This window comes from Lactuca sativa, chromosome 7, assembly GCF_002870075.4.
Source record: "Lactuca sativa cultivar Salinas chromosome 7, Lsat_Salinas_v11, whole genome shotgun sequence".
Taxonomy (NCBI): Eukaryota; Viridiplantae; Streptophyta; class Magnoliopsida; order Asterales; family Asteraceae; genus Lactuca; species Lactuca sativa.
In genome coordinates, this window is record NC_056629.2 from 178,455,362 (window position 1) to 178,466,794 (window position 11,433).

Sequence of the window (11,433 nt, forward strand, 5' to 3'; positions counted from 1 at the left end):
ATTTATACAAAACAGCTTCGAATTGAGAAAACTTCTGAGATAAGAATTATGGGGTTATAATCGAAGATGAAGCAGGCTTGACTACCAAGTCTTTCAACTCCTTTAACAATTAAATGACCTCCACAAAATTTTGACTATCACTTGTAGAAAGTTGAGTAATTTATGGACTCAAACTTTCGTACATTTTAGCATACTTTGTGACAGCATCACAGATAACATTTACCTTCTTATGTAGAGATGCATAGTCTTGTTGAACACTAGGAATCTCTTTTTCCATATTGTCACGAAGCTCTTGAAGCTTAAAATTCACATCTTTTCTAACCTTCTTCACATCAAGATTAAACAGAGTATGTACCTCTTTTGCAACTTGTTTAAATTCTTTCACTGCCCCCACAGACTTCAAATTCTGAGAGTTCACACGTAACTCATTATTCTGATCAGAATGGTCCACCTTTTCCAACAGTCGACATTCTGAATCTTTAATCATTCCAGAAACTTTACTAACCATCCTGGCTTAGAATGTCTTCAACAACCCTTCGATTTCTATACTTGAAACTGACTGACTTCCCCCCATATCAGCTTGAGACTGAATAACGGAATTTAACTTTTTATTCAGAATATTACATTGCTTCATCGACATGAGCATGTGATCAGGAAAATTCTCTTCTTACTCATTAAATTCAAGATCTGCGAAAGTACCACCAAATCCTGTATCTTCATTTTCAGATTCTTCAAGAGGGGTGGTTGACTCATCCGATTTAGGTGGATCAGTGGATTAGGAAGAAAAAAATGTAGTGAATGGTTGATTAAGGATTTGCGTGAAAGTGCGTGAAGAAGTGAATGATGGATTGGGAACTAGAAGAGAAAGAAACTAATTATATAACAGAAATATCTCTCCTAGATTCGATATATGGTGGTAATGAAACATTGGTACTGGGGAAATTTTCAACGGGAAGGATAACAGGAGTACCTTGAGTAGATTTTGGAGCTTCTTGATTCAAATCTCCTTCACCCATAGTGACATTTACATCCGTATTAGATACGTTTGTAGTGATGTATGAAGTTCAAACCTGTGACATCCACAAATTTCACGGCCAGAAAAGACCGGTTTGTTTATGCTTTATTTTAAAATAAGAGTAATCCTTTGATTAAAAGAGTTGCGGAATTTGTTCCCAAAACAAGATATGATAAAAACTTATCAAAACATCTCTCAAAGAGAATGTATTTTGATTAAATAATAAAACCTCGGGATGTCATGTTCCGATACAGACACAGAAGCATAAACAGAACATACATTCATTTACTCTAGTGATTTACATCTCCTTTAATCTCTCAGTGCAAAGCAGCTTCGTATCGATACCTATGATACAATTAAACTGAGTGGGTCAGGCATGGGAGCCTGGTGAGCATATAGGGTTTTCAACCCACAATAATATAATTATTATATTTAATTATCAAATAATCAATCCAATTACCCACCCCCCTTTATCTCCATTTATTTCTTAAATATTTATCCTAAGAACTGATTACCCTTCTCCCATTCATTCCTAAGGATTGCCCTAAGGAATTGGCACAAAGTCTAGTGTTGACATGGTTCTTGGATCACCTCTGGTGAACACGCAATTCACAATAATTAATGGACACCTAGTTTAAGAAAACCTAAAAAACATTTAGTTCCAATATTACCCAATGAACCTAATTATCTAAGGAACATAGAGTATGAAAGCTCTTAATTCAAACAACGTGATAATAAAGTATATCTCGATCCTGCAAAACCACTGATATTACAAACACATATTATATTTCTAAAACAACATATCCCATCCCGTTGATCCCCACATACTGAACCTATACAATGATCTTACGAGATCTAGCCTAAGGATTCGATATGAATAACAACTGACAAAGCTGCTTCGGAAATTCCCTAGCAGCAAACGAGGATCAATAAAGACATCAAATGAGGGGAATGGAATAAGTTTCACCACGAACCTCGGTTCGAAAAAGAAAGAACCACAAGACATTTTAAGTCAGGGGTAGTTATCTAGATAACAATGCCTAGGCGTGGTCTGACTATCATGAGGCATTATACCCCCAGACTCTACCTATCCCAGCAATATAACACTAGACATACCTAGCAGTGGTCTATTACCAACGCACTTTATTAGGTAGTCTACAAAGCTCCCTTAATTACCTCGTGAAAGAAAACGCTGACATATGAAGCTCGGTCGATCACTTCATAAAAGAAACGCTGACTCCAAAGCTCTCTCAAATTAAAAGTATGGGGAAATACTGATAGAGTATTCCCGTACGCTCCCGTAACCGACAAACAAAATTGTTGAAAGACTTTGTACAAGATAGTACTTCTTGCACATTATAGTACTCTGGTATGCGAAAGAATCGTACCTGAGAACATAATAGTACCCTGGCACAAGCAGCACCCAAGACACAGAGCTTTGAAAAATACTTCGTACGTAAAATGTACATATGTACGTAGGACGTACTCCACTGATCATCAATCTCAGCCCATACGTACTCTTAATAAGAGACTACCCAAATCCCAATCCTAATTGAACTAAACATCCCATTTAAGTCTTAACCCATCACTAGGCAAACCTACAATGTTTATAATCAATTTTTGATACTATCTCCGTTTAGGAAACGCTAACTAGTGTATACTTAACACAAGGTTTTAAAGTAATAGTATCATATATGCACATCTTAACACATATTGAACCATATCTGATTCGCATGTTGTATATTATCAAATATATCTAACACATATTTCGGACAATGACAAATACTTCACGTACATATGTATATTTCATATTAAAATCAATACTTGTATTTAAAATCACGATTCCTAAAAGGGACTATACACATGATACCTTATCGAACGAATACGTAGTTCCAAAATACATAATCCGTACTCCCGGATCTTAAATTTTCCTCATTACCTAATCCATAATCCTGGACCTAAAACTAACCTCTTGATCTGATCCATACCCTTGGATCTAAAACTAACCTCCTGCTCTGATCCATACTCTCGGATCTAAAACTAGTTTATCTCTTTATCCTTTTATCTCATGGTCCAACCCACTTTTTATCACCTACCAACAACCTCATCTACTCATGTTCTACCCAACATATTTTTAGATAAAAAATACATATATAGTTTAACTCATTAAAACTTATATAATTCATCCATTCCACAATCATCTCAAATAAACAACAATATATTATACACATAGCACGTATTTCATAGCAAATACTTAACATTTATGTGTTAGAAGAAAGTGACCACACACTCACACATATAAACAATATATATATATATATATATATATATATATATATATATATATATATATATATATATATATATATATATACACGTAGCACGTATTTTATAAAATACTTCATATCTATGTGTAAGATGAAAGTGACTATACACTCACTTGATCAGAAGATGATCGGGCAGCACTACGGCTTGTAGAAGTAGTATCCTTCGATGAAACTTTGATCTCTTCACACACCGGACTTCTCGCGGGTAGAGCTTCGGCTCGGAAACTCTTTTCTTCTCGGGATCTCCGATGCTTCAGGACTTGCTTCGGGTCTCGGGGTTGATACCGGGGCTTCGGGATATTTATTGCACGCAAATCGAGGTAAAACGGGAAAAAGAGAAGAGAAAATAGCAACCCTAAACGGCTAGCCCTTCAAACCTATTTATAGGGCAAAATTGGCCCTTGCCACGTCGTGGCAACCTTTTTCCACGTCGTGGGCTTGGTCGTCACTACATGTGTCATCGCAAGTTGCATCTGGGGGACTCCCGGAGGTGTCAGAGGACTTGCCACGTTGTGGCACTGCTTGCCACGTCGTGGTCTCTGACAGTTTTGGGATTTCGCGCCCCGAACTTCATAAATTCATAACTTTCGCATACGAACTCCGTTTTCGACGTTCTTTATATTGACGCGAAGGTGAGATTATGCTCTACAACTCTTGTTTAAACTCCATTGGCTAATTTTGACTTTATTTTTAATGTATTACTTATATATTTTCTTTAGTAGGCCGGGACAGGAAAACTCCGTTCGAAATTCATAACTCCTTCATCTGAACTCCGTTTTCGTCCGTCTTTCCGTCGTTTTACTACTATCGATGAGATCTTCAATTCTTATATAGATCACTAAGGATATATATCTATCTACCTTAAATTCCCTATTTACGTCGCGTTGGGTCGTGCTGGGTCGTGCCGGTTCTGTCGCGAAACTTCGACAGGTCATAACTTCTTCGTGATAACTCGGATTTTGGCGTTCTTTATATGCACGAAAACCTTGTGACATGTACTAAAACTTGGTTAAGATTAATCCTTATAAATAATTTTCCATCAAAAATTCATTTTTGATGCTTATCGTCTCTAAATTGACTAGCCCAGATCTGCGGGTGTCACAATTATCTCCCCCTTAGGATGATTACGTCCCGGAATCAACAACGAAATAGGATTCGTATACTGACTCCATAAGTTATCTCTCCATCCTAAGTAATAATTGTGATGCTCAATCCTTCATTTGCTCTTCTAACTATGTTGGACTTTCAATCATAACCTTCGAGTTACAAAAAAAATCCTTATTGAGGACTCCTTCTTCTTCTTCTTAGGATAAGTACTTTCATTCATCTATTGCAATAGACCATTGGGTCGTGCTCTATTGACCTCTCATCGAATGATGCAACGCTTTGACTCAAGTCTCCTAGAGTCAAATTCCAAAATGGAATATATCTTCCTTCATATTCTAATGTGATATAATAACGTTTCATCATGTAGCATTTCTAGCTACAAGCTTCCTTAACAACGAGTGCGATGCTATCGATCGCATTGATTTCAATCTTCTGACTTGAGTCAGATGCTACCTCGAACTTGGTTCTGTGAACCACGTAACAAACTCATCGAAGTCAGACTCAATTTGATATGACCACTAGGGTCGGAATAACAACCATCTTACTAGTAATTACCGAAACAAGGGTAATGACATATCCGAATAAAATGGAATCAATCACTAGCTTCTTGGTAACCTTGTGACTTTCCCTGATCCAAGTGTGAGTCTTGTGCTTCCTGTAGTATATGCATCTACTACCTTTCACACCTACTCATACTCGTCCCAAGTATTGTCCCGCAGTCGACCAAGTCACCATACAAGAAAATCACAAAACAATTTAACACATACGAATGTGTCCAAATAATCATAAACAATTTCCCTAGACTCTACTAGGACTTCTTCATTGCTCAATCTTCAATCATCAACTCTACTTCGCTCGATTGGTGATGGAAATACCAGACGATGAGACAACTTCAAGAATTTCATCAATCGTTCCATCATCCTGCCAATCGAAGGTGTACTTCAGACGTATCGTACTCCTCTAAACGTACTGTTATTTCATAAGACATACTCTAAAGGCAGGATACCACTCTTACGATATCTTCTGATAGGTGTCATCCACTATCATAAGCCTTCTTCATTTCCTCCATTTACTTAATTCTCTATGAGTCTTCACCATGACCTTTCGTGCACCCAAGTAGACGTTCGGTGTACCAGGCGAGAATTTAAGATAGGAAGCTTTATTTACGATAAACGTATAAATCTCCTTATCACTCCAAAACGTTTACATGGTAGTTCTAATTTTGTAGTCGTACGCTTAGAATCCTAAACACATAAGGTTTCCAGATCCGGTCGGCAACAGAACATAGATCCGAACAGATAATAGCATCAATTTAGCTATCACACAAAACAATTAGCACATAAAAGCATTTTAGGCATCATTCCTAAAATAAACTAGTGCTTGTGTCAGCTTAGGTATACTACCTATCATATTTTAGACACACTCCTCACAATCACTACTTAGTATTCTAAGTTTAAGTCTAGAAATTTCCTTCAAATTCCTAGTTCACTTAAACTAATGCTCTGATACCAACTATGACATCCCCAAATTTCACGGCCAGAAAAGACCGGTTTGTTTATGCTTTATTTTAAAATCAGAGTAATCCTTTGATTAAAAGAGTTGCGGAATTTGTTCCCAAAACAAGATATGATAAAAACTTATCAAAACATTTCTCGAAGAGAATGTATTTTCATTAAATAATAAAACCTCGGGATGTCATGTTCCGATACAGACACATAAGCATAAACAGAACATACATTCATTTACTCTAGTGATTTACATCTCCTTTAATCTCTCAATGCAAAGCAGCTTCGTATCGATACCTGTGATACAATTAAACTGAGTGGGTCAGGCATGGGAGCCTGGTGAGCATATAGGGTTTTCAACCCACAATAATATAATTATTATATTCAATTATCAAATAATCAATCCAATTACCCACCCCCTTTATCTCCATTTATTTCTTAAATATTTATCCTAAGAACTGATTACCCTTCTCCCATTCATTCCTAAGGATTGCCCTAAGGAATTGGCACAAAGTCTAGTGTTGACATGGTTCTTGGATCACCTCTGGTGAACACGCAATTCACAATAATTAATGGACACCTAGTTTAAGAACACCTAAAAAACATTTAGTTCCAATATTACCCAATGAACCTAATTATCTAAGGAACATAGAGTATGAAAGCTCTTAATTCAAACAACATGATAACAAAGTATATCTCGATCCTGCAAAACCACTGATATTATGAACACATATTATATTTCTAAAACAACATATCCCATCCCGTTGATCCCCACATACTGAACCTATACAATGATCTTACGAGATCTAGCCTAAGGATTCGATATGAATAACAACTGACGAAGCTGCTTCGGAAATTCCCTGGCAGCAAACGAGGATCAATAAAGACATCAAATGAGGGGAATGGAACAAGTTTCACCACGAACCTCCGTTCGTAAAAGAAAGAACCACAAGACATTTTAAGTCAGGGGTAGTTATCTAGATAACAATGCCTAGGCGTGGTCTGACTATCATGAGGTATTATACCCCCAGACTCTACCTATCCCAGCAATATAACACTAGACATACCTAGCAGTGGTCTATTACCAACGCACTTTATTAGGTAGTCTACGAAGCTCCCTTAATTACTTCGTGAAAGAAAACGCTGACATATGAAGCTCGATCGATCACTTCATAAAAGAAACGCTGACTCCAAAGCTCTCTCAAAATAAAAGTATGGGGAAATACTGATAGAGTATTCCCGTACGCTCCCGTAACTGACAAACAAAATTGTTGAAAGACTTTGTACAAGATAGTACTTCTTGCACATTATAGTACTCTGGTATGCGAAAGAATCGTACCTGAGAACATAATAGTACCCTAGCACAAGCAGCACCCAAGACACAGAGCTTTGAAAAATACTTCGTACGTAAAATGTACTTCTGTACGTAGGACGTACTCCATTGATCATCAATCTCACCCCACACGTACTCTTAATAAGAGACTACCCAAATCCCATTCCTAATTGAAGTAAACATCCCATTTAAGTCTTAACCCATCACTAGGCAAACCTACAATGTTTATAATCAATTTTTGATACTATCTCCGTTTAGGAAACGCTAACAAGTGTACACTTAACACAAGGTTTTTAAGTAATAGTATCATATATGCACATCTTAACACATATTGAACCATATCTGATTCGCACATTGTATATTATCAAATATATCTAACACGTATTTCGGACAATGACAAATACTTCACATACATATGTATATTTCATATTAAAATCAATACTTGTATTTAAAATCACGATTCCTAAAAGGGACTATACACATGATACCTTATCGAATGAATATGTAGTTCCAAAATACATAATCCGTACTCCCGGATCTTAAATTTTCCTCATTACCTAATCCATATTCATGGACCTAAAACTAACCTCTTGATCTGATCCATACCCTTGGATCTAAAACTAACCTCCTGCTCTGATCCATACTCTCGGATCTAAAACTAATTTATCTCTTTATCCTTTTATCTCATGGTCCAACCCACCTTTTATCACCTACCAACAACCTCATCTACTCATGTTCTACCCAACATATTTTTAGATACAAAATACATATATAGTTTAACTCATTAAAACTTATATAATTCATCCATTCCACAATCATCTCAAATAAACAACAATATATTATACACATAACACGTATTTCATAGCAAATACTTAATATATATGTGTTAGAAGAAAGTGACCACACACTCACACATATAAACAACAATATATATACACATAGCACGTATTTTATAAAATACTTCATATCTATGTGTAAGATGAAAGTGACTATACACTCACTTGATCAGAAGATGATCGGGCAGCACTACGGCTTGTAGAAGTAGTATCCTTCGGTGAAACTGTGATCTCTTCACACACCGGACTTCTCGCGGGTAGAGCTTCGGCTCAGAAACTCTTTTATTCTCGGGATCTCCGGTGCTTCAGGACTTGCTTCGGGTCTCGGGGTTGATACCGGGGCTTCGGGATATTTATTGCATGCAAATCGAGGTAAAACTGGAGAGAGAGAGAGAAGAGAAAATAGCAACCCTAAATGGCTGGCCCTTCAAACCTATTTATAGGGCAAAATTGGCCCTTGCCACGTCGTGGCAACCTTTTTCCATGTCGTGGGCTTGGTCGTCACTGCATGTGTCATTGCAAGTTGCATCTGGGGGACTCCCGGAGGTGTCAGAGGACTTGCCACGTCGTAGCACTGCTTGCCACGTCGTGGTCTCTGACAGTTTTGGGATTTCGCGCCCCCAAACTTCATAAATTCATAACTTTCGCATACGAACTCCGTTTTCGACGTTCTTTATATTGACGCGAAGGTGAGATATGTTCTACAACTCTCGTTTAGACTCCATTGGATAATTTTGACTTTATTTTTAATATATTACTTATATATTATCTTTAGTAGGCCGGGACAGGAAAACTCCGTTCGAAATTCATAACTCCTTCATCTGAACTCCGTTTTCGTCCGTCTTTCCGTCGTTGCACTACTATCGATGAGATCTTTAATTATCATTTAGATCACTAAGGATATATATATATATATATATATATATATATATATATATATATATATATATCTACCTTAAATTCACTATTTACGTCGTGCTGGGTCGTGTCGGTTTTGTCGCGAAACTTCGACAGGTCATAACTTCTTCGTTATAACTCGGATTTTGGCGTTCTTTATATGCACGGAAACCTTGTGACATATACTAAAGCTTGGTTAAGACTAATCCTTCTAAATAATCTTCCATCAAAAAGTCATTTTTGATGCTTATCGTCTCTAAATTGACTAGCCCAGATCTGCGGGCGTTACAAAACCTCCTCGTGAGATGACTTGGCTAACGAAACTTCAGGTGGTGTGACAGTTGTCTTCTCAGGAGATAAAATTTCTTTTGTAAGAGTTTCTTTAGGTGTTTTAAGAATAACTTCGTCTCCAAAAGATTCTTCTTGATCGACCAGCTTTCGTGTCTTCTTCTTCTTCTTCTTCTTAGACATATGCTTAGCCATATCTTCAGCTCTTCTTTTCTTTGATAAAGGAGAAACAAGAATTGGAACTTCACAAATAAGAACTTCCTGATGAGTAATGTGGTGTTTCGAACCACAATTGAAGTTGGGGATTTTAGTGAACCACTAGATTGCTTCTTAAGTCTTCGAAAGACACCAGATTTTGATGGAATAGTGACCTTAGCTGGTTCATCAATAACAGGCTCTGCTGACTCGATCACAACAGTCGAAATGTGTTCTTTTGGCTTCATCTGTTTCTTTGGTGACTTTGTTTTCTTTGACACCTGAACAGATTTCTCAAGAGTAGTTATTGCATCCTTCTTTGATGTTCTTGACTTCTTAGAAGGACCTGCTTCTTCCTTTAACAACAACTTCCCTGTTTCAACATCGGGATTAATGGTTGTCAAATACTCTACTAAGTCTGAGTTAGTGGGATCAACAGGCTTTAACATTGCATCAGGGATCCTTGCAATGTGTGTAAACACCTCAACATCATCAGTAACTTCCTTTGGAAAATGATACTTCAAGAATTCAACAGTTTCTTCCTCAACTGGCACCTCAATCCCTTTGTTATCATAAACATGACGAAGAATGAAACTCCAATATGTCGCACATGAAATTCCTTGAACTACATTGGTGTTCTGAACACTTTTTTGGAACTCCTTCCACATCTGTGTAGAGTAATCAACTGGAATGTCATAGTACAGGACTGCAACCAAAGCATAAGCTTCCATTCAACCCTTATCTAAGCCAACACTACGAACAGTCAAGCAGCGTAGGAAAATTCCAAAGAGAAAATTCCAAATAGTCGGAAGTCCAGACTTCTTGAATTCACTTATCTTGGAAAGTGGGGGTTGATGACCCATCTCATTGAACATATGAACAATTTGTGGAAACGAAAGATTAGTGTATGGTGAAGAGTTGGGAATATCCAGAATTTGACAGAACAACTTCTTTGTCAAACGAACCTTCTTGTCATTCACCATATGAAACGTGATAACATCCAAAGCTTTGCTATATGTTGTAGTAGATCCTGCTTGAGAAAGCCAAGATAGAGGAACTGCAAATGATTTGAACATGGCCATAGAAAGAACACAACTTTTCAAAGCAATTATTAGCATCTTCAATTCATCTGGATATTGTGATAAATCTACTTCGACTTGATAGATTGTGCCTTGAATCTTCATGATCGGTTGGGAAGTAATTTTTATGTTGTTTGTGATGGAGCATTAACATCAGCCGGAGTAGCCATGATTAGGGTTTTTGTAAGGAATGTTTTTGTTGTAATTAGTCGAAGTATACTTTGTACTCTTCGTATGATTTGTAATCTATTTTTCTAGGGCGCTTTTATTCGAAGGTTAAGTGTTTATGCCTTAGTATATTTTTTGTACGATTTATGTATCCTATAAATAGGATCATTTACTAGAGTTAGATAACTTTTACAGTCTTGTCTATTTTTCTCTGTAAACACAAAGCATAATAGAGCTGAAGCGAAATCTTAGTTACTTCTTGTGTCTAATCTCTCATACTTTCTTCAATATTAACTCTGATTAATATCTTACTCGATTCATTGATTCATCAATTGGTATCAGAGCAGGAATCATCTCTATGATCTGATTTTCATTTGTTCAAAAATCTTTTGAATCAAATTTTTGGTTCAAAAGTTTCTGCGCTTTTTGAAATTGAAAAATTCTCTTAGATATAAGATTGTGATTCGATTCTGCATTTGAATTGTTGAATCGAGTGTTCTACTAGATTTTGTGAATCGTTTCAGATAATTGTTTTCAAATTCTCGTTGTTATTTCAAAATCTCTTAAAACTTCATCTGTTCATCAATGGTGAACTTCAATCTCAATTCAATGACTTCGTTTTCTCATCTGCTAGGATCAGCAACCAAAATTCCAATGTTAATTCCTGAATATTATGATGAGTG